The sequence below is a fragment of the Capricornis sumatraensis genome, chromosome 5 (genome assembly GCF_032405125.1).
Source record: "Capricornis sumatraensis isolate serow.1 chromosome 5, serow.2, whole genome shotgun sequence".
In the NCBI taxonomy this organism is placed as follows: Eukaryota; Metazoa; Chordata; class Mammalia; order Artiodactyla; family Bovidae; genus Capricornis; species Capricornis sumatraensis.
This window is the reverse complement of record NC_091073.1, coordinates 51,356,139-51,380,090: the sequence shown is the minus strand read 5'-3', so window position 1 is coordinate 51,380,090 and position 23,952 is coordinate 51,356,139. Positions and strand designations below refer to the sequence as shown.

At 39.8% G+C, this 23,952-nt stretch overlaps 1 protein-coding gene and 1 pseudogene across 4 annotated transcripts in view; both read left to right on the top strand.

Moving 5' to 3' along the window:
- The window catches only part of SRPK2 (SRSF protein kinase 2), a 243,120-nt gene that overhangs the window by 49,937 nt on the left and 169,231 nt on the right, over positions 1-23,952 (top strand). The gene's annotated exons all lie outside the window — the stretch shown is intronic.
- On the top strand, positions 19,874-23,189 carry LOC138080444 (PRELI domain containing protein 3B-like; annotated as a pseudogene).

The window sequence follows — 23,952 nt, the reverse complement described above, 5'->3', positions numbered from 1 at the left end:
AACTCTTTGCGACCCCATGGACTGTAGCCCACCAGACTCCTCTGTCCATGGGGTTCTCCAGGCGAGAATACTGGAGTGGGTTGCCATGTTCTCCTCCAGGGATGCCTGATCAATGCACCCGTTAAATGTCAGTAGCATTCCTCCCCAGTCAGAAAGTGTATCAGCTTTGCTTATTCCCACTGTACATTCATTTTTTTTTCAGCTATGAATCATTTGGTCAGAGTGCTTTTAAGGAAAGGCATTTGAATATTTTCAAAAATCTGTTTCTATTTTGCAAATTTGAGTTGGCATTTTTGAAAAAAGCTTTTATAGGTAAAATTTTCAGCCAGTTAGCTTGACTCCACTGTGGAAGGGTGTGAGTGAAGTGATATGTTCTCAAATCAGTACAATAGTATTAAAGATAAAAATAATATTTATATAATACTATGCATAATGTCGTAGAAGGCAATGGCACCCCACTCCAGTACTCTTGCCTGGAAAATCCCATGGGCGGAGGAGCCTGGTAGGCTGCAGTCCATGGGGTCGCTAGGAGTCAGATACGACTGAGCGACTTCACTTTCACTTTTCCCTTTCCTGCATTGGAGAAGGAAATGGCAACCCACTCCATTGTTCTTGCCTGGAGAATCCCAGGGACAGGGGAGCCTGGTGGGCTGCCATCTCTGGGGTCACACAGGGTTGGACACAACTGAAGTGACTTAACAGCAGCAGCAGCATGCATAACGTATTTTTACCTCTTGGAAGTTAATGTATTATTTCTTCTTTGTTCTTGAAATAGTCACTCTAAATGCAAGAAACACTGGTTCCCTCTGTTGTTAGTATGTAGCATCTTCTACACTTTAGTGCTAAGTTACTTAGTAACTAAATTTGAAGAAAGATTTTATTGTTCTTAAGATTTTGTATAGTGCCAGCAATATTTTATTTGCATTAATAAGATCAGTTCTTACAAAAAGTACTAACTTTCTGCTGTGTCTCAAATATGAAATATGGGTGTTTCAGAGAAATTTTTGTGCAATTCTGCCTTGTGGTTTGAAGTTTGAAACTCAGGAGGAAGTCATTTGATGCCTGAATTTTCTGATGTTTTTGCTGATCCTTCACTTTTATTTGTTTTTGAATTTTATTGAAGAAGTTTTAGGCTTCCCAGGTGGCAAACAGTGGTAAAAAATCTGCCTGCCGATGCAGGAGACGTGGATTTGATACCTGGGTTGAGTAGATCCCCTGGAGGAGGAAATGGTAACCCACTCCAGTATTATTGGCAGAAAAATTCCATGAATAGAGGAACCTGGTGGGCTGTAGTTCAAGGGGCAGAAAGAGTCAGACACGACTGAATGACTGCATGCACGTACAAGGAAATTTTGGTGTGTACTCATTGGTGTTTTTCCCCTGGTGCAAAATTTCAATATTTGTGTAAATGTACATTTTTACTATGTCTTTTCATAGTTCTTTTTGAGCACCCCCCCCCCCGCCCCCATCCCCTCGCTTTTTATTTTTCCCTGGTGGCTCAGACGTTAAAGCGTCTGCCTGCAGTGCGGGAGACCCGGGTTTGATTCCTGGGTCAGGAAGATCCCTTGGAGAAGGAAATGGCAATCCATTCCAGCACTCTTGCCTGGAAAATCCCATGGACGGAGGAACCTGATAGGCTACAGTCCATGGGGTCGCAAAGAGTTGGATACGACTGAGTGACTTCACTTTACTTTTGACCACCCCCGCCCCCCCACCACTTTTTATTTTTCTCTTCTCTCCACCTGCATCTCTGCTGTGAGCCAGGGTATCTAAAGGTGTTTAGAGGAGACCACTGAGCTGGGGGGAATATTCCTGGCTGAGGTGGAGATACATGACCAGCAAATGAGATATCTGTGCAAGCTTTAGAAACAGTTGAGGCGAACATCACAAAACATTCACCATTTTAAGATGAATAGTTGCAGTTGGTACATTGACAGAGTTGTGCAGCCACCAGTTCTTTCTGGTTCCAAAAGGTTTCATCATTCCCCAAAGAAATCCTGTAGCCATTAAGCAGTTGTTACCCACCCCCAAGGTGACCACTAGTCTGCAGTTTTCCTCTATGAATTTACTATTCTGGATGTTTTATGTAGTAGAATCATAAAATATGTGACCTTTTGGGTCTGGCTGCTTTCACTTTGCTTAATATTTCTAAGGTTCATCCCATTGTAGCATGAATGAGTCCTTCATTACTTTTTATTACTGAACAGTATTCCATTATCTGTATATACCACAATTTGTTTATCCATCCATTGAGGGATATTTGGATTGTTTCTACCTTTTGATTGTTACAGATGGTGCTGCTATTAATGTATGTATATATTTGAGTACTGCTTTTCACTTCTTTTGGTTATATACCTAGGACTGGAATTGTTGGGGTCATATTGTGAGTCTATGTTTAGTTTTATGAGGAACCATGGGCTTTTTCCCCCAGAGGGTATGCCATTTGACATTTCTTCCAGCAATGTATGAGGGTTTCTCTGCACATTCATCAAAGGTCTGTGTAGTCAAGGCTATGGTTTTTCTGGTAGTCATGCACGCATGTGAGAGCTGGACCATAAGGACGGCAGAGCACTAAAGAAGGCAGAGCACGAAGAATGGATGCTTTTGAACTGTGGTGCTGGAGAAGACTCTTGAGAGTCCCTTGGACAGCAAGGAGATCAAACCAGTCAACCTTAAAGGAAATCAATCCTAAATACTCATTGGAAGGACTGATACTGAAGCTCTAATACTTTGGCCACTTGATGGGAAGCACCAACTCAATGGAAAAGACCCTGATGCTGGGAAAGATGGAAGACACAGAGGAGAAGAGGGCAACAGAAGATGAGATAGTTGGATGGTATCACCAGTTCAATGGACATGAATTTGGGCAAACTCGGAGTTGGCGAGGGACAGGGAAGCCTGGCATGCTGCAGTCCATGGGGTTGAGGAGAGTCAAACAGGACTTGGCAAGTTAACAACAACATGCCAGGTACCCACGTTTGAATAACCATTGCTTGTCTATCAGTCAAGTGAGAAAGTTCCCAGGAAAAGGGACTGTTTCTGCCCAAATATAAAACAACTGCCAAATATTTTTTATCTTGAAACATCCATTGATGCAGTGCAAGTGCTTTCTATTTTATCAGACAGACTAGGTACTTGAGATTTAACGAAATTAATGTTTTACTCTTTCGTTAACACTCCTAAGTGAGACTGGTATTGCCATAACTGCAATCCAGGAAAGAGTCCAGTGACTCTTGGTGCATTTTGGGGTCATGCCTTGGTTGGTGCAGTGATATCAGTGCTTTTACCCATTGTTTTCACATCGTCAGTTGCAAATGTCAGTAGTGAAAAAGGCAGTTTCTTGCTATTGTTATGAAAATGGTTTTGATCTTGCGGATTTCTTGGGATTTGTGAACTGTACTTTGAGAATTTCTGGAAGGGATGGACATTCCCACTATTAAATTGCTATGGCAGCTCTTTTTCCTAGAATAAAGAGATAAATCAGAGTTGAACTTTCAAGTATAATGGAGAAGTTGTTGCTTAATCACTCAGTCTTATCCAATTCTTGGATTGTAGCCCTCTGGGCTCTTCTGTCCATGGGGTTTCCCAGGTTAGAATACCGGAGTGAGTTACTGGTTCCTTTCTCCAAGGGATCTTGCCTACCCAGGGATCGAACTGCAGTCTTCTGCCATTGACAGATGGATTCTTTCCTTCTGAGCCAGTGAAGAAGAGGCGGAAACAAATCCTTACGGCTTTGCTGGTATTCATTCTTATTAAGACTCTTGACTGCCTTGTAATTCTAGATATTATTGTCACTTGTTTGCAGGTGAGGTAACCAGATACCGAGAGGTTAAATAGCTTAACCAATGTCATAAAACTAGTACATAGTGACTAATGAGCTGAAACTAAATTCTGGGTGAAATCGAAGTCCTTAGGCTCTTTCCTAAGCCAAACTTGTCTCCAGATGGATATCATGGATCCTGGAATGAGGAAGAGTCTAATGAGAAGGTCAAGTTATCTGTTCCCCTGTCCTTGTACCAGTTTCTTATCTCATCATTAACCTTTTGCTGTTAAGAATAATAGAAATTTTAATTAGAAAGATGCTCATGGAAACAAGTTATAATTAATGGTATTTGATCTCATTTGTAAGATGGGAATAAAAGCAAGGAATGAAATACTGCGAAAGCTAAAAGCCTGAAACATAGTTTGTCTGGTCAGTTCTCTGGGTTCCAGAGTTATTTATACTGGTTTGCTCTTGAAGGACTTAACATGAAGGGAAAGTTGTACAAGTGAATATTGTGCTTTACCTAATTCTTGAGAGTGTCTTAATTAGTAGACTACGCAGGTAATGGTGCCTTCAGTTCTTTCCGAATAGTTATTTGAGAGATAGATTTCATTGCTTAAAGAGCCCTTTTGCTTCAAGTTAAAAGACACCTTTTTAAAGATTACCTGAAAGATGCCTTTTTCTTTTTGCTTTGTGTACAAGGGCGCAGGAAGTTTCAGGATATCAGCTAGGAAGTACTTTCAGGAAACTTTTAGTAAGCAGTGTCTATAATTTGAACACAAATGAAGAGGAAAATGATGAAAGGGTCTCAGAATTACAGTACAGTATATTAGAATCATGCAAATACAGTTGGACTGGGGTTTTATTTGTGTGATCATCAAGAATATTTCTAGGCTTGCCATAGGGATGAGAACACAGATTCATAGTGTTTGGAATGTCATAATACTACCAGAAACTGTAGGGGTTATCTGATCAAGTGGTTTTCAGTTCAGTTCAGTCGCTCAGTCACGTCCGACTCTTTGCGACCCCATGAATCGCAGCACGCCAGGCCTCCCTTCCATCACCAACTCCTGGAGTTCACTCAGACTCGGGTCCATTGAGTCAGTGATGCCATCCAGCCATCTCATCCTCTGTCATCCCCTTCTCCTCCTGCCCCCAATCCCTCCCAGCATCAGAATCTTTTCCAATGAGTCAACTCTTCGCATGAGGAGGCCAAAGTACCAGTAAAATCTTTTCTTGAATAGAAATTGTGTCTAGGAGTCTTAATTTTTAAAAATAAAGGCAGATGATTGAAATGAGAACTGTGGGTCTGAAATTCTGCTGCTTGTTTGGCAGGTTCTGTTTGTTGCTGCTGGGAGCTGTTGGTTAATAAACATTAACAGGGACTGAATGTTTATTCTGGTCCAGGTACTGAAACACTTGACATGCATGATTTCACAGTTGGAAAGCTGCTCATCTAGTTCAGCTTCTGAATTTTATCTCTGAAGCAGCACGCCCACAGAGCTACTATGAGTTGCCCAGGGTCTGAAACTAGTTTATAGTTATTGTTATTAAAATCCTTTTAGTCATTTGATCTAACAATATGTCTGTGTAGTGTGTTATTTTTCCAAATGTGAAACTAACGCAAGTTCATTGCAAAAAAGCAAAAACAAACTTGCGAGAGTATAAAAGGGAAAAAAATATAGTTAACCTCAATATTTAGGGATTAATCATATTTTGGTGTTGATTTGTCTAGTGTCCTTTATAAATTGTTTATTAGAAAATTAATATACCTATCATACCATCTTGTTATGAGTCTTTTATGGTTAACAATATATTCTAAGCATATTCTCTTTTTTCAAAATGTTCTTTGTGAGAATGATTACTTAGTGAAGCTTTATTAAAGTTGAGCGGTTTATTTAATGTTCCCAATATTGAACTTTTTTGATCTCCCCATTTTTGCTATTATATTCAATGCTTTAATAAGCTGCATATCATTTCTGGAGTACTAACTTCTAGATTTCAAATTACTGGATCATTTAAAATATATGTTTTGAAATTTATTTTCATATTGATCTTTGGAAGGTGTTGCTAGTTTATAGTTTCACAAGTCAAAAAATATTTTAACTCTTATGTTGGAGTGTAGTTTATTGACAGTGTTGTGTAAGTTTCAGTTGTACAGTAGTGATTCAGTCATACATACACATGTATCTATTCTTTTTCAAATTCTTTTCCCATTTAGGATGTTACATAATATTGAGCAGAGTTCCCTGTGCTATACAGCAGGTCTTCCTTGGTTATCCATGTTATATAACAGTGTGTACGTATCAGTCTCAAACTTCCCAACTTTTCTTCCCCGCATTCTTCTCCTCTGCTAAACCATAAATTCAGTCTCTTAACTCTGTAAATCTGCTTCTGTTTTGTAGATAAGTTCATTTGTATCTTTTTTCATTTTTTTAGATTCTGCATATAAGCGATACCATATATTTCTCTTCGTCTGCCTTCACTCAGCGTGACAGTCTTTAGGTCCATCCATGTTGTTGCAAATGGCATTATTTCATTCTTTTTTATGATTAAAATTCCACTGTATATATGGACCACATCTTTATCCTTTCTTCTGTTGATGGGCTCACAAGTCATTATTAAACTCCCATGAGTTCTGGACAGAGCCGTTAAAACAAATAAGTCATTATTTAAATCTGCATTTGTTTGATTGTAGATGAGGTCAAACTTCCTTCTTTATTAGCTATTTCTATTTTTTTCATTTGTAAATTCCTAGTATTTTTACTTTGCTTATCTTTCTATTTGGATGTTTTTTTCCCTCTCTTAAAATATGAGTTCAAGAAGCACATATTCTTTTGACTCACTACTCTGCACCTCCCCACCCTCACAGTATTTTAATTTTTCAGTGTGTGTGATGTCTGATTATCCCTTCTTTTATGATGTTGTCAGCCACTGATGACCATTGACACATCCATTAATTCATTAGGTGTTCCAAAATGCTGATATTGTAGTTTTGTCATTTTTTTTCTTTTATTTATTTCCTGGAATATGTTGTCAAGAAAAGTGTCCTCATTTCAACTGGCAAGTAAATATACATGCTTGATTCTTTACTATTACTTAGCATTTTTGAAATAGTTGATTTTACTAGTTTCTTCCAAAAGGACTAAAAGGATTAAATCAGTAGGTTTAAATATGTTTGTGTATTATTATATTTATTAATGCATAAACTCTTCCATCTGTGGCCAGCAGGAGCTCCTTGAACACAGCTAATAAAGAGACAGGGCTCTGCTTTCCACTTGCCCTGACCTCTGGTTTTGCTTTTCACAGGCCACATACAGTCTGTGGAGTTGAGCTGGATGTTCTGAGATGCCTAGAAGAGAGGGGAGGCTCACTGAAGGTTCCTGGGGAGTAGAGTTAACTAACTTGTTGCTGATCAGCACAACAGATACATGCCAGGGATACAGTACTGACCATGAATAATTAATTTCAGATAAATGCTCTGGAGAATATGAGATAGGGGGATATGTTAGAGAATTTACTGGTATAGGCATCAGTGAACAGAACAGTTTTTAGCTGTTGTGCACCTGGAGTCTGTAAGATGGAATCTTGCCTTTTATGACCCCAGAACAAACCATGGAGTCGTTGAGTGGGGCTGTGTTATTATGATTTTGAGTAGAGAAGGAACCGTCTCCTGAAAGAGCAGTTGAAAATTGAGCTTAGAAATGTGTGTTTAAAGCGTTAAGGTGGATTTAAATTTATTAAGATTTGGGAGACTATGTACTTCTATTAATAATTCCTCAATAATTCCTCTAATTACATGTGGTAAAAGTAATTCTGTAGTTAAAATTGCAACCTGTCCTCCAGTGATACCTCAGGAGAGAAATCTCTTGACTGTAAAGTAAAAGCCTCCATATTTACAGTCTAAGTTTTGTAGTCTTTGAAGAACTAACTTTTTGACTTTCTTTCCTGAGGTAATGGCTGTTAGAATTTACTGGAGGCAAGGAAAAGGGCACGGTACTATCTTCTTTTGGGAAAGCACTTCAGTTACAAATTTGAACATGTTACCGTTTTGGTGGAAGCACTGTTCATTGAGGTTTTAAAAATCCGTACCATGATTCACTGTATGAAGCCTGGATACGTGCTACTTCTAACAAGGATTTCACTCTTCAAGGTAGGGGGACTTGGCAAGATCATCATCAGTATCATGGATATACCTGAATGAGTAGACAAGGGCTCAATGAATATTTTAAGGAAGCTACTTTAACCTTGCTAAAGTAGATGATGAAGTTCACCCCTTTTCACTGTCTTTTTTTTTTTTTTTAAGATTATTTATTGATTTGGCTGCGTGGAGTCTTCGTTGCATCATGTGGGCTCTAGTTCCCTGACCAGGGATTGAACCCTGGCCCCCTGCATTGGGAGCTCAGAGGCTTAGCCACCAGGGAAGTCCCTCACTGTCTTTTTTTGTTTATACTTTGCCCATTTAAAAGGAAACCAAAATTCTTGAACTTTCATTCCTGCCTATCCCATGGGTATTACTCTCCTTCTCTTAAATTGTCTTGGGAAGAATAATCTGATGGATGCTTTTTACAGTATTAATGTTTTGGTTCTTATATTGGGGGTCCAGTCTTTGCCTTATGATTGTGCTGTTTAACTTGCACACATATATGTATTCTTTTATATATTGCATATGTTGCATATTTTTTAAAGTATAAGCTCTTTATTTACAGTCTCCATATTCTTTGTTTTTTTAAGGCTTTTTTTTTTTTTTTTTAATATTTATTTATTTGGCTGCACCAAGGTCATAGTTGCAGCATGTGGGATCTAGTTCCCTGACCAGGGATTGAACCTAGGTTCCCTGCACTGGGAGCCTGGAGTCTTGACCACTGGACTACCAGGGAAGTCCCAACAGTCTCCTTATTCATTCATCTGCTTCTCCTCCCTTCCATTCTAGTTGTTTTCTATTATTCGCAGTATGTGGACCTACTCATGTGGATGACTCGCACAGTATTATGTAATGGTGAGGTTAGCAAAGTCAGAAGGCCTTCCATCCGGAAGTTGAAGGTGGTGATGCTCTCTCTTTTGCCTGGAGTCATTGTGAAGCACACATGAGAAATATTTGCAAACTGTAAAGGGCCATACAGATGTGAGGGCTTTGATAGTCCTATTGGTATAGCTGCAGCAAGGCTTTGACTTAGCTAGAGAAACACAAGTAGTCTTACTTGGTTGGAACATGAGAATGTTTGATTGTTGCAGCGATTGGAAGCTCTCTGAAATAGACTGTGTACTCCTCTATCACTTGAGATTTATCTTCCTGCCTCCTGCTTATCTTGTCTTGATTAGGTCCGTGTGTCATGCGCGCGTACACACACCCTGTGTCCGACCAGGAGAACTTGCTTCCTTGAGGGTTGCCTTTTCCTAGCCTCCCCCTTCCTTTTTTTCTGTTTCTGTTGCTTCTCTCTGAGCTGCCTGACACCTGGTAGCTGGCCTTTTGTATTCCTTGGTCATTTAGAGATTTAGTGTGCTCTTGCTTTGCCTTGGCTGGGTGAACAGGATGTCTCCTAATGTTTGGACTTTCCATTGTGTTTTTGTGGTAACTTGAAACAGTTTCTTCATGTCCCTCCCTTGTCTTTCTCTTGCTACCTCCCTTGCTTTTTCTTTTGTTAACCCTTTCTCCTAATATCTGCTGCTGCTACTGCTGCTAAGTCGCTCAGTCGTGTCCAACTCTGTGCGACCCCATAGATGGCAGCCCACCAGGCTCCTCTGTCCCTAGGATTCTCCAGGCAAGAACACTGGAGTGGGTTGCCATTTCCTTCTCCTAATATCACAGCTCGTTAAACTTGGCAGTAACTAGAACAGCTCCTGAGCACAAGCACCAGTGGAAATAAAAAGGCTGAGGTTGTGTCTGGGGTGTGCAGTAGTTAGGGCCCTGGCTCTAGCACAGGGATAACAGGCTAGAAAAAAAAAGGAAAATTGATAGGAAGGCAGAAGAGCTTAACGGAGATGAGGAACAGCAGTGCAGTAAGTCTGTGGCACTGGACAAGATAAAACAGAGCAGCTGGTAGGTCAGTGAGGGTGGGTGCTAGGCCACGGACACACGCTGTGGGGGCCTGGTGGCGCCAGGGCGCACATGCCACAGAGCTGCGCCCACACCGCCTGCACTCTGCTGTTCCTTCGAGTGGAAGGGAATGAGAATGTGTTAACCTAAAACTGATAACTCGCAAAGGTGGAAATGGGGGAAATCTCATTTGACTAGTGTTTTGCTTTCATTGTTTTATATGGCACTGTAGGTTCAAAAGAATAGCTTCTTGTTTTAAACAAAATATCCTTATTGAAGTATAATTCACACAGGATAAAATTAATCCATTATAAGTGTGTAATTTAGTGGATTTTCGTATCTCATCTAGTGCTACCATCACTATGGTCTAATTCCAGAACATTCTCATCACCCCATGAAGAAACCCATCCCCATTAGCAGTTGCTCCTCTCAGCTTCTGGCAACTGTGAGTCTACTTTCTATCTGTATGGATTTGCCTATTTTGGACAGCCCATACAATATGTGACCCTTGTGTCTGGCTTCTTTCACTTAGGGTAGTGTTTTTAAGGTTTTCCCACTTTGTAGCATGTATCAGTACTTTATTCCTTTAAAAACTGAAAAAGCATTGCAAAAATACAGATAAGATTTTCCATCTTAACCATTTTAAAGTGTGCAGTTAAGCCATTCACTTTGGTGTATAACCAGTCTCTAGAATTATTTTCATCTTATAAAACTGAAACTCTGTACCTGTTAAAAAACAATTTCCCATTCCCTCTCCCCAAACTCTGGCAACCACTATTCTACTTTTTGTTTCTATGAATTTGATTACTCCAGTTATCTGATACAGGGTAGAATCATACAGTATTTGACTATTTGTGACTGGCCTATTTCGCTTAGCATAATGTCCTCAAGGTTCCATGTGGTAGCTTGTGTCAGACTTCATTCTTATGACTGAACAATACTCCATGGTATATGTACACACCACACTTTGTTGATGCAGACTTGGGTTATTCATACTTTTTGTCTGTTGCAAATAGTGCTGCTGTAAACATTTATGTACAAGGATTTGTTTGAGTAGCTGTTTTCAGGTCTTTGGGGGTATACACCTAGGAAAGGAATTTCTGGGTCATGGGATAATTCTGTGTTTAACTTTTTGAGGAACTGCCACACTGTTTTTTTCATGATTAAACCATTTTACATTCTCACCAGCAATGTACAAGAGTTCCAATTTCTCCACATCTTTTATAACACTTATTTTCCCGATTTTTGATAGTTAGCTTAATAGGTGTGAAGGAATATCTTGTAGTTTTTATTTTCATTCTTCTAATGACTAGTGATGTTAATCATCTTTGCATATGCTCATTGGCCATTTTTATATCTGTTTTGCAGAAATGTCTGTTGCTCGTGTTTTAATTGGGTTGTTTTTGTGCTGAGTTGTAGGAGTTATTCTGGGTGGTAGTCCCTTATCAGATAGATGATTTGCAAATATTTTTTCCCATTTTATAGGTTGTCTTTTCACCTTCTTGATAATAATTCTTTGCACAAAATAGCTCTTCACTTCTGGAAGATTTTTTTTGTCAACTAAGACAGTTAGGCAGGGTTGTACTATGTACACAGCCAAACCTTTCCTAGTTTGTGGTTTCTCTGGTGGAAAAGAATAAAAAGTGTTTCTCTTTCTATTCTGTGCTATGTGAAAAGGATGAAGCAGTTGACATAAATATTGTGTGTTTGTGGAAAGGTGGGTTTGGCTTTTTAAACTGACACATAACTTAGTTTTTTTATGCTCCATTTCATTCCACAGAAGGTTTGAGAAAGCTTATAATGGATGAGACAAAATGGAGAAGTCTAAGCAGATAAAAATTAGAATCAAAGGAAGACTAAGTAGATTAAAGACTGGACAGAGGAATGTCATTGGATATTTCTAGATGGAAAGAAAATGCATAGCAGTTGGTGTAGGATTATGGGTGATACGAAGTCTTTTTCACTGTATGTGATGGTTTTTATTTTTTCCCAACTTAGTATACATTAAAAGGGATAACGTTTTACTACATTATTATTAAAATTCTGAACACATTTTTCAGACTTTCTGCCTTCTTTGCACTGATACATGATCCATCTTCATGGTTTTATCTGCTTCCTTCATTTGTGTTCAGTTCATTCCTCTTCCCTGAATTTCAGTTGGCTTAACTGCTCAGGAACCACCACCACCACCACCTCAGCCCCCTCCCCAAATCCTGTCTGTGTCATGGACCAGCAGGTCTCATGGACCCAGCAGGTCTGAGATGTTCCAGTTTTATTTTCCTAGCCTCACACTTTACATTTCTTTGCATTCGAAGTGTCAAGCTGCAGCCTGGCTTCTCTGCCTTTTTTCCTGTTCGGCTCAGTCCTTCTAGCCAAATAGCCCCGGGGAAGAAGACTTCCCTGACCTCTATGGACTATTTCTCTTGCAGACTCAGGCGTCTTTTCTCACTGCTTCATGTCGTCTGCCTGCTCTGTTATTGCGCTGACCACAGTGTCCATGGTGTCATGTCCATGTGCTGTTCTCCTCTATTGACTGAGACTCAGTTGTTGTCCCCGTGCCTAGCAGAGTATGCGGTGCAAGGTTGGCACCGCGGAGCCATGCCTGTCTATTAAATGAGTAAGTAAGACCTACACTATCATGTGGAGAAGGAAATGGCAACCTACTCCAGTGTTCTTGCCCAGAGAATCCTGTGGACGGAGGAGCCTGCTGGGCTGCTGTCCATGGGGTCTCACAGAGTCGAACACGACTGAAGCGACTTAGCATGCATGCATGCATTGGAGAAGGAAATGGCAACCCACTCCAGTGTTCTTGCCTGGAGAATCCCAGGGACAGAGGGGCCTGGTGGGCTGCCATCTATGGGGTCGCAGAGTCGGACACGGCTGCAGCGACTTAGCAGCAGTAGCAGCAACACTATCATGAGGTGAAAAATGGTGCTTGTGGGTTGGATCACACCTGTGGATGTGTTCACGTGCCTGGCAATGCTTGGAAGCTTGAGATATTTCACATAAAAATTCCTTATTTCTGTATTCTGAAAAAATGAGACTTTCTGGCCTGCGCCTGCATTCTTTTTTTTTTTTTTTGGCATTGTTTTATGATGGCTGTGCCCTAGACCTAGGCTGTGGTTTGTGCCCCTTTTAGATGGTCTGCCATAGTCCCACCCTGCTCATCTTACAAGAGGCCTGGCTGTCCCCTGAAGACATCTGGGCTTAGAGCTCTGATCTAGTGGATAGATGGATGCTATAGAACCAGATTTCTCTACATCTGTCTCTGGTTGGCCTATTGGTAGAAAACAATTTACTCGTAGAAGGTGGACAGCAGTTATTTTGAAGTTTTGGTCTTTGGCATGTTTCTTCAGTTTTATACTTCTTTGAGTTGGTTAAGGATACTGCCTAAAACTTTGATATATACATATACAACTAAAACAAAGTGCTGATGAATTGAATTTCCAAGGACATTAGCAGAATAACTGTGCTAATGACACAAGCTTGAATAAAATGAAGTGTTTTGCTACTGGGAAAGTTTATCATTCTGAAGTTCCTAAATTCCTCTAAAACTTTTGATATGTAATCTGTACGCTGCTCTGTGGCTTTTTGGTTAAACTTTTCTTATGTTCAGGAAATATTTATGGACTTGCCTGGAAATATCTTTAATTTATGAAATTAGAGATGGAATTTTGTTATTTATGTTTGGAATTTTAAGACATTAAGTAAATTTTTTTCTCAGTGTGACTATGCAAAATTTATGTGCAACTTTTGGGGAGACATGTGGTCAATAATTCTCATTTTTTAATATATATTTTTATAGAGCTGTTAAATGCTTTTTTATTTTCTAATATTTATTTGTTTGGCTGCATTGGGTCTTAATTGTGGCACATGGAGTCTTCTTTGCATCATGCGGGATCTTTCTGTGTGGCACATGTACCCTCTAGTTGTGGCTTGTAGACTTAGCAGTAGTGGTGTGCGGGCTCCGGAGCACATGAGCTTCAGTATTAGTGGTTGTGACTCGCTGGTTTAGTTGCTTTGTGGCATGTGAGATCTTAGTTCCCTGACCAGGTATCATACCTGTGTGACCTGCCTTGCAAGGCAGATTCTTGACCACTGAACCACCAGGGAAATCTCCTCTCCGTGATCACAAACAAAGTAATGTGGCCTGAGGCAACAGGGCAGTGCTGAAGGGCTTTAAGTAGGGCTGTAGTGGGATCTGTTTGCTGTTTCTGAAACGACTGCAGCAGTGATGGGTGGAAGGTTCAAGAAGTGTGAGGCATCAGGGGCAGGGTTTCTGGTGGGGGAAGAAATGGTGAGGGCTCCAGCTAGAGGGAGAGAGATTCCTCCTGTTTATTTTTGATAAAGTTTTAAGTAGTTAGGTTAATTTTGCAACTCTTTTTCAGATAAGATGAATGAGTACTGGAAGTAGGTGCCCAACAATATCCCTTTAATAGCTCCCATGCAGATTGACTAAAAGAAAGGGTGAGATCATCTCATAACTCTCTTGAGGAAAAGATTCTTTTAGTTGAATAAGCAGACACTCATGATTACCCTTTTCTGCCCTCTGATACATTCAAGGTCTACACGCCAAGTGCTTTAGACACTCCCGACGGGGTTCTGGTAATAGGAAGTGGTTACTGGTACCAGTCACCAAGCTGCAACCAGCCTAGTAGTTTAAGAGAAGAGATACTGTGTGGATTTCAGTCATGCGATTGGCCATTTCCCCTCTCTTTGCTGCTGTTCCTCAGCTGTACCTGGGGATCCTAAAAATATCTACCTCAAAACGTAGTTGCAAAGACTGAAAAAATGACTACATATTAAGTGTTTACAATAGTGTTGTAAGTAGAAATATTATCATAGGAATTATGTTAAAAACAGAAAAATACTGTTGGGTTGCATTACAGCCTTTTAGTTGGTCATCGGAATGAAGATTAACGTCCATACAGTTAGAGGTTTGTACGTGTCACCATCCATTACGGTAACCACCTCCTTCACCTGTTGATTGCTCTTGAAGTTCTAGTAATACAGCACTTTCCATATAAACAAGATGAACATTTCACATGTGAAAGCAGCCAGCATGCCCTGGAATGGGTTTTCGAGAGCCCTGCCACAGCATAGCCCTGTGAGTGATTCTGAGGGGAAGTGGAAGGAGTACTCAGGTGCCATCTCAATCTGTTTCACAGTTAGTTGTTACTGAAAGGCCAGGGCTTGTTTCCTGCATATTTTTAAATTACCCTTGATGCAGAATTATTTTTTTATTTTATGAAAACAGTATATAAAGTATTATGACCTCCAGGCGGAGCAAGAAAATCTCTAACCCCTAACTTGTAACTGTGGGACATATTCAGGTGATATGCCCACAACTCTTAACAGTGAAGCTGTTGACTGATATGTATTAAGGCCTTCTATTTGCCAAATGCTTTCACATGCATTATTTTGTGTCATCCTTACTGCATTTTTTAGATAGGTATTCTTATTATATTCTGTTTTTGTAGATGATGATTAGGGATAGTAAGTAAGTTGAATTTTAGGAGCTGTCATTCAAGTCCAGGCAGTTGGCCCATATTCTTAATCATCACTGTATATACCCTTCATTGTTAAAATATTATCACAACTATAAAAAATAAAGCATTCTGATTATATTTATAGTCAAATACAGAATATTTAGAAATGTAGAATAAAGGGAAAACCTCATAGACTTACCACTTAAACAATGACTTTGAATATAAATTTGATAGCTTACAGTGAATGATGTCTGATTTGTGATCTCCAAAGAAGATTTAGCTTCTGGACCAGGGACCAGGCTTGATCACTCAAGAGCTTTGTTGTAACAGAGTTTTATTAAAGTGAAAGAGGACATTAGAAAGCTTCTGACATAGACATCAGAAGGGGGATGGAGAGTTCCCCCCTTGCTAGTCTTAGCAAGGGAATTAGATACTTTTTAAATTGGTTATTACAATAAGTCAAAAGAAGGTCTCAAGGTCTTACTAGACTCACTCCCACAATTTACATTTTAAGATGACAGGATTAGAACTAACAATAGAAAGATCTTACCAGACACACTCCCATAATATACATTTTAAGATAACAGGATTCAGTTCAGTTCAGTTCAGTCGCATCCGACTCTTTGCGACCGCATGAATCACAGCATGCCAGGCCTCCCTGTCCATCACCAACTCCCGGAGTTCGCTCAAACTCATGTCCATTGAGTCTGTGATGCCACCCAGCCATCTTATCCTCTGTCGTCCCCTTCTCCTCCTGCCCTCAGTCCCTCTCAGCATTAGGGTCTTTTCCAATGTGTCAGCTCTTCGCATGAGGTAGCCAAAGTATTGGAGTTTCAGCTTCAGCATCAGTCCTTCCAATGAACACCCAATACTGATCTCCTTTAGAATGGACTGGTTGGATCTCCTTGCAGTCCAAGGGACTCTCAAGAGTCTTCTCCACCACCACAGTTTAAAAGCATCAATTCTTCGGCTTTCAGCTTTCTTTATAGTCCAACTCTGACATCCATACATGACCACTGGAAAAACCATAGCCTTGACTAGATGGACCTTTGTTGGCAAAGTAATGTGTCTGCTTTTGAATATGTTATCTAGGTTTATCATAACTTTCCTTCCAAGGAGTAAGCGTCTTTTAATTTCATGGCTGCAGTCACCATCTGCAGTGATTTTGGAGCCCAAAAAATAAAGTCTGACACTGTTTCCACTGTTTCCCCATCTATCTGCCATGAAGTGATGGGACCGAACGCCATGATCTTAGTTTTTTGAATGTTGAGCTTTAAGGCAACGTTTTCACTCTCCTCTTTCCTCAAGAGGCTTTTTAGCTCCTCTTCACTTTCTGCCATAAGGGTGGTGTCATCTCCATACCTAGGTGATTGATATTTCGTCCCGCAATCTTGATTCCAGCTTGTGCTTCATCCAGCCCAGCGTTGCTCATGATGTACTCTGTATATAAGTTAAATAAGCAGGGTGGCAATATACAGTCTTGACGTACTCCTTTTCCTATTTGGAACCAGTCTGTTGTTCCATGTCCAGTTCTAACTGTTGCTTCCTGACCTTCATACAGATTTCCCAAGAGGCAGGTCAGGTGCTCTGATATTCCCATTCAGAATTTTCCACAGTTTCTTGTGATCCACACAGTCAAAGGCTTTGGCATAGTCAATAAAGCAGAAATCGATGTTTTTCTGGAACTCTCTTGCTTTTTCCATGATCCAGTGGATGTTTGCAATTTGATCTCTGGTTCCTCTGCCTTTTCTGAAACCAGCTTGAACATCAGGAAGTTCACGGTTCACATATTGCTGAAGCCTGGCTTGGAGAATTCTGAACATTACTTTACTAATATGTGAGATGAGTGCAATTGTGCGGTAGTTTGAGCATTCTTTGGGATTGGAATGAACACTGACCTTTTCCAGTCCTGTGGCCACTGCTGAGTATTCCAAATTTGCTGACATATTGAGTGCAGCACTTTCACAGCATCATCTTTTAGGATTTGAAATAGCTCCACTGGAACTCCATCACCTCCACTAGCTTTGTTCATAGTGATGCTTTTTAAGGCCCACTTAACTTCACATTCCAGGATGTCTGGCTCTAGATGAGTGATCACACCATCGTGATTATCTGGGTTGTGAAGATCTTTTTTGTACAGTTCTTCTATGTATTCTTGCCACCTCTTCTTAATATCTTCTGTTCTGTTAGGTGCCTACCATTTCTGTCCTTTATTGAGCCCATCTTTGCATGAAATGTTCCCTTGGTATCTCTAATTTTCTTGAAGAGATCTCTAGTCTTTCCCATTCTGTTGTTTTCCTCTATTTCTTTGCATTGATCGCTGAAGAAGGCTTTCTTATCTCTCCTTGCTATTCTTTGGAACCTTGCATACAGATGCTTTTATCGTTACTTTTCTCCTTTGCTTTTCACTTCTCTTCTTTTCACAGCTATTTGTAAGGCCTCCCCAGGCAGCCATTTTGCTTTTTGGCATTTCTTTTCCATGGCAATGGTCTTGATCCCTGTCTCCTGTACAGTGTCACGAACCTCAGTCCATATTCATCAGGCACTTTATCAGATCTAGTCCCTTAAATCCATTTCTCACTTCCACTGTATAATCATAAGGGATTTGATTTAGGTCATACCTGAATGGTCTAGTGGTTTTCCCTACTTTGTTCAATTTAAGTCTGAATTTGGCAATAAGGAGTTCATGATCTGAGCCACAGTCAGCTCCTGGTCTTGTTTTTGTTGACTGTATAGAGCTTCTCCATCTTTGGCTGCAAAGAATATAATCAGTCTGATTTTGGTGTTGACCACCTGGTGATGTCCATGTGTAGAGTCTTCTCTTGTGTTGTTGGAAGAGGGTGTTTGCTATGACCAGTGCGTTCTCTTGGCAAAACTCTATTAGTCTTTACTCTGCTTCATTCCATATTCCAAGGCCAAATTTTCCCGTTACTCCAGGTGTTTCTTGACTTCCTACTTTTGCATTCCAGTCCCCTATAATGAAAAGGACATCTTTTTTGGGTGTTAGTTCTAAAAGGTCTTGTAGGTCTTCATAGAACCGTTCAACTTCAGCTTCTTCAGCATTCCTGGTTGGGGCATAGGCTTGGATTACCGTGATATTGAATGGTTTGCCTTGGAAACGAACAGAGATCATTCTGTCATTTTTGAGATTGCATCCAAGTACTGCATGTTGGACTCTTTTGTTGACCATGATGGCTACTCCATTTCTTCTGAGGGATTCCTGCCCACAGTAGTAGATATAATGGTCATCTGAGTTAAATTCACCCGTTCCAGTCCATTTTAGTTCGCTGATTCCTAGAATGTCGACATTTACTCTTGTCATCTCCTGTATGACCACTTCCCGTTTGCCTTGATTCATGGACCTAACATTCCAGGTTCCTATGCAGTATTGCTCTTAACAGCATCAGACCTTGCTTCTATCACTAGTCACATCCACAACTGGGTATTTTTTTTTTGCTTTGGCTCCAACCCTTCATTCTTTCTGGAGTTACTTCTCCACTGATTTCCAGTAGCATATTGGGCACCTACTGACCTGGGGAATTCCCCTTTCAGTAGCCTATGATTTTTGCCTTTTCATACTGTTCATGGAGTTCTCAAGGCAAAACTGAAGTGGTTTACCCTTTCCTTCTCCAGTGGACCACATTCTGTCAGACCTTTCCACTATCACCCTCCCTTCTTGGGTGGCCTCACATAGCATGGCTTAGTTTCTTTGAGTTAGAGAAGGCTGTGGTCCGTGTGATCAGATTGGCTAGTTTTCTGTGAATATGGTTTCAGTGTGTCTGCCCTCTGATGCCCTCTCGCAACACCTGCTGTCTTTCTTGGGTTTCTCTTACCTTGGTTGTGGGGTATCTCTTCACGGCTGCTCCAGCAAAGCACAGCCGCTGCTCCTTACTTTGGACAAGGGGTAGCTCCTCTCAGCCGCTGGCCCTGACCTCGGATGTGGGGTAGCTCCTCTCGGCCTCTCCTGTGCCAACGCAGCCTGGTACTCTCTCTCAGTCACCGCCCCTGACCTCGGGCGAGGGGTAGCTCCTCTTGGCCACGCTTGGCTGCGTGGTCCGTCGCAACCGGCGTGCTTCTGCGCGGTCTGTTGTAGCTGGATTAGTCAGATGGTTTTCCAGAAGGAGCAACTGTCTTCAAGGAGGATACATTGATGTTATATAATCCTTACTAAGGAATGTAGAGAAAAAAGTTTGCCCTTTCTTCCTCCTTGAGAATTCCAGACCCTGTCTCCTCAAGAGCCCCATACCCCTCTCTCCTCCTTGGGAGGAGAGAAGAAGTGCTCCTTGACTTCTTATCAACCTGCCTAGGAATTGACTCTCAAATTCATGTAGATTTCTGTGTGGCCTCATATTTACTGATATTTATTAAAAACTTCTGGAAGACACTGTACTGTAGCATCGTACAGGTATGTCTTTGGTATTTATCCTCAAGGAGAGTCTTTTTAATAAAAGCATAATGTAAAAAGTGAGATTTAGGGGCTGCCAGTGGGGCGGCTGAGGGACAGGGTGGGGGCAAGAGTGGCCTCTTTGCCTCATTGTGTCCTATTGCCTCCTGGACACTGTGCTGGCTGCCGGCACCATTAAGATCTGGACTTTGGAGCACGTCTTTGACCACTCATGGGAAATCGTTACAACAGCTGCAATGCAGAAATACCCAAACCCTATGAACCTGAGTGTGATTTGAGTTGATGTACTGGACAGAAACATAGATCCCTCTGAAATGTTGCAGAGCCATGCACTCCTCAGCACACAGTGGGGACTGCTTTCCATTGTGAAATTTATTATTGGTGCAGCAAGGACCAAAACATATGCATAAGAACATTCTATAGTGGATGCAATAGAGAAAACAGTGGAACTTAAATCTGCAAATATTTCATTTACAAATAAGGTTTCAATAGATGAGAGATTTACATACAAACCACATCCTTAAGCCCCAGAAAAAGCTATTTTGACTCAAAAGGCCATAATTACTGTGAAAGGAGTCAGGCTCGCAGTTACCTTGAAGAGCTGATGGCAAGTACGATATCGTCCAATGCTAATAAAGGCCAAGAAGCAATGGAGTGTTTAATACATAAATTAAATGCTGAAATTGAGGAATTGGCAACTTTGGCAAGAGGAAGCATACAGACAGGAATGGCAGCAGCAGCATTTGTGGAGAAATGATAATGAAAATTGATATACGACACCTAGTTTCCCAGGTTTCTACAAGCTGACAGTGTATTTATTTGTTATTTAAAAAAATGCAACTCTATTTTAGGTAGAATTTTTTTTTTTAATAAGCTGAAGAAAAGTTATGTGACTTGATCAAAACAAAGATGTGCAGGGATCAGTTGAAATTAGTTTTTTTCTGAAATGAAAAAGTACACTTGGAAATTGGTATTGGCAGATGAAACCTCCTTAAGGGAGAATTTTAAAGCTTTTCATGCATTGGAACTCTATCTCGCTCTGGACCAATCCCAGAACTCTCTGCATATGCACAACTGCTGTGCTGTAGTAAACTTGGAGAGCTTACCTGAGAGAACTCACTTTTAAAGGAGAAATTGTATCATTTAAAAAATACATTAAAAAATAAAAATATATTAATTGTATAAAATAATGTGTTCTGCTGTAAACCACCATTAAAAATCGCAGTGTTTTAATTTTGTACTCAGATAACATTTTTGGAGTAAAAATAATCATGAAAGTAATGACTCCAAGAAAAGTGAAAAAACAAAAAGTGAGATTTAAATAATACTTTGAAACAACAGGAGAAAATTAAAAAAAAAAAAAATAGAATACGCCTATTGGCAAATGGATGGCACTGCCAGTGAGTGCTGTAAGTGGGTAGGAAGCTTTTCTCATCTTTTTTGTTCTTAGTGGTATTTGTAGGAGTCCCAGTCACCAGCTTCATAGACTTAAGTTCTAAAGTAAAGCACTTATTATACATTGGAAGCTGTTTGATTCTTTATGCTTGATTTTGATTTATCATTTGTTTATCCTTTTTAAAAGATCATTAAAAATTTTTTTTCAACAATAAGACCTTCTTGCATGAAGAAAAGCCTCTTTGTATTCACCATGGCAGATGTAATGACATTTGTACTTCTAAAATTTTCAGAAGTAAGACTACTATAGCACTAAAATTAGTTGCTTCAGTTGATCCCCCTTTTCCCTGCCGGGGAAATCATGCATAAGTCTCCCTCCGAGATAGTTCATGATCTCTTTTACATTATATGGTCCAGCCCTTACACTAAAAACCTCCTTTTGAGCTGAGACCTTTTTGTTTCCAGGCCATGTTCAGTTGCACCTGCCTGATATTCAGATCTCTTTTTCCAGTAAGCATAGAGGGAAAGGCTTATGTTCCTTTTTTCAGAGCTAGAATGGTATGATGATTTGACCCCTGACCATTAATTTACATTTTGCATTTCTATAATCACATTGTGTTCCAGCATTTCTTTTTTCAGTATTGTAACTACTTCTTAGTATTATTTTCTTTTAAATAAATGTTCCTGTGATAGTGTTTTAATTTTAATCCTACAAAATTTCTGACTTTGTTCCTCATTTTCTTCTTAAAAGTTGTTTTCTACTTAAGTTAGAGATATATACAACATTAAAAATGCATCACAGCTAGAGGCATTTGTAAATGAATGTTTTGGTTAAATGCTTTTCCAGCTGAACGGTGGCATCTTGCCAGCCAGAGGGCGGCAGTTAGCCAGCAGTCTTTCTACATGACTGTTTCTTTTTTTGTCTTTGTTCAGGCAGAGTAGTATCCTGCTTTTTTAAGGGTAGAAAACTCTTCCTCTTTCCTCCATGAGATTTTAAATCAGTGTTTTTTGCTTGGTTTAAAAGAGTTGACCAGATGATTGTGGTGTGGTCTTCTGAGGTTAAAATTTCTATCTAAACAGTTCGGTTCTAGCAGTATGTCATATGTAATAATAACAACTCATAGTTGTTATGAGTTTCATTACTGTTTTGAAACTTTGGTATTTTGGGTAAATATATTTGAAGACAGACTGAGAGTACATAGATAGATGACCTTCTGTGGCCTGATGAAGTCCTTTAAAAGCCTAAAACACTGCCTCTTTTTCTCTCCCTGCAAGCTGAAATCTGACTGTACTGAATTGCAAACTAAAGAAAAGAAATCCGGCACAGTTCTCATCATTGCCTCTGGCTCTTAAAACTAAATAATGTATGGATCTTGGCGAGAAGTATTCTGGTTTTGGCGGGGCTTCTCTTTTGTTGGTTCTCTAAGCATGTTAAATGAACAGAAGAATGGATTAATAAAGCATAAGAATGAAGAAGAGAGCATATTTTATCTGGAAGACTCTTTTTGTTTTTAAATGTTATTTGTCTAATATAAACTGTATATGAATTCCTTTTCATGATCTTTTATATACCACTGTAATAAAGTACCAGGCAACAGGAGTTTTGATAAGTAAATATCCTGTATCTTCTCTTAAGCCTTTAGAACCCCAGAGAACAGAGAACTTTATTAAAATAGATACTTGATCCTAAAGCATTTTGAACAAGAGTTATTTGTTGCCACAGTGTAGATGCTTCTAGGGTTTAGACCCGAGTGATAGTCTATATCTTTAGATCAGGAATCCGTGTTGTAGTTTGATTTTACAATTAGTCTCGGAAGGCTTTTAGTTTTTCTTTTAGCAAGGAGGTGTGTCTCTAGGTTGAGATCTGTAGGCCTCACATAGCAATTACTTATAGCTACTTGGGGCTAGGGCAGTCCCGAAGTGCCTAGAGTGGGTTGCTGTGTGTATCACTGGTCTCTGGATTCCCAGAGTCACAATATTGAAAAGGTAGAGGAAATATTTTAGTTTTTCAGTTTGTCAATTTTCTTACCATTAGTCATATTAGGAATATTACCTAATGGGAATGAAGGGTTAATAGAAAAGTCAGTCTCAAGTCTTTGAGCAGGACATTTCTGTTTACTTTAGCATGCGTACATGCATATCCTGCCTTATTCCAAAAAAGAATTTAAGGTGGCACTTTCCTGTAGTTTTTATGATCTGAGTAAGTCTTACTTATAAATATGCTTGCCAGTCTCAAGTTGAAATGAATCTGGCTTCCAAATGGTGTGTACTTATTCCAACAATGCTTCCATTGTACTGCAAAGTCTTGTTACACCTTTAGGGTTTGAATATGTTCTCTTGTCATAAATCTTTATCCTTTGATGTTAGAATCAATTTTTGGCATTGGCTAAAAGTCACTGAGTGCCAAGCCTGCTGAATAACCTGGATAGGCAGTCTGGGTTGTTAAAGCTTTTTGGTTTATTGTTTTTGACTCATGAACTATGAGCCAGAACAGTTTCAGGATGATGACATGAGTTTCTGAGCCACAGTTAACTCGTTGTTACATCCAGCAGCCTTGAACAATGGGTCCATTTGACTCTTGGTCTTTGTGGGATGCGTCTACATTAGCAGTACCATTGATATCAAATAAACAAGTTAACATTGTCCTCACTGTGATTTTGATATGAATGTTCTCTTGCATTGGAACTGTAGCAAAGTTTTCCATTGCAGATTTCATGTTTTCAGATTATAGTGAAAACTTTTATCATTAGCTCTAGTTATTTTCTTAAAATGTCATTTGAAAAACCTATTTGTGAAAGGTGCAAAATAGAGAACAACTTCTAACTTATAGTAGAAATGTTTGAAATAGTCTTCACCAACTTTC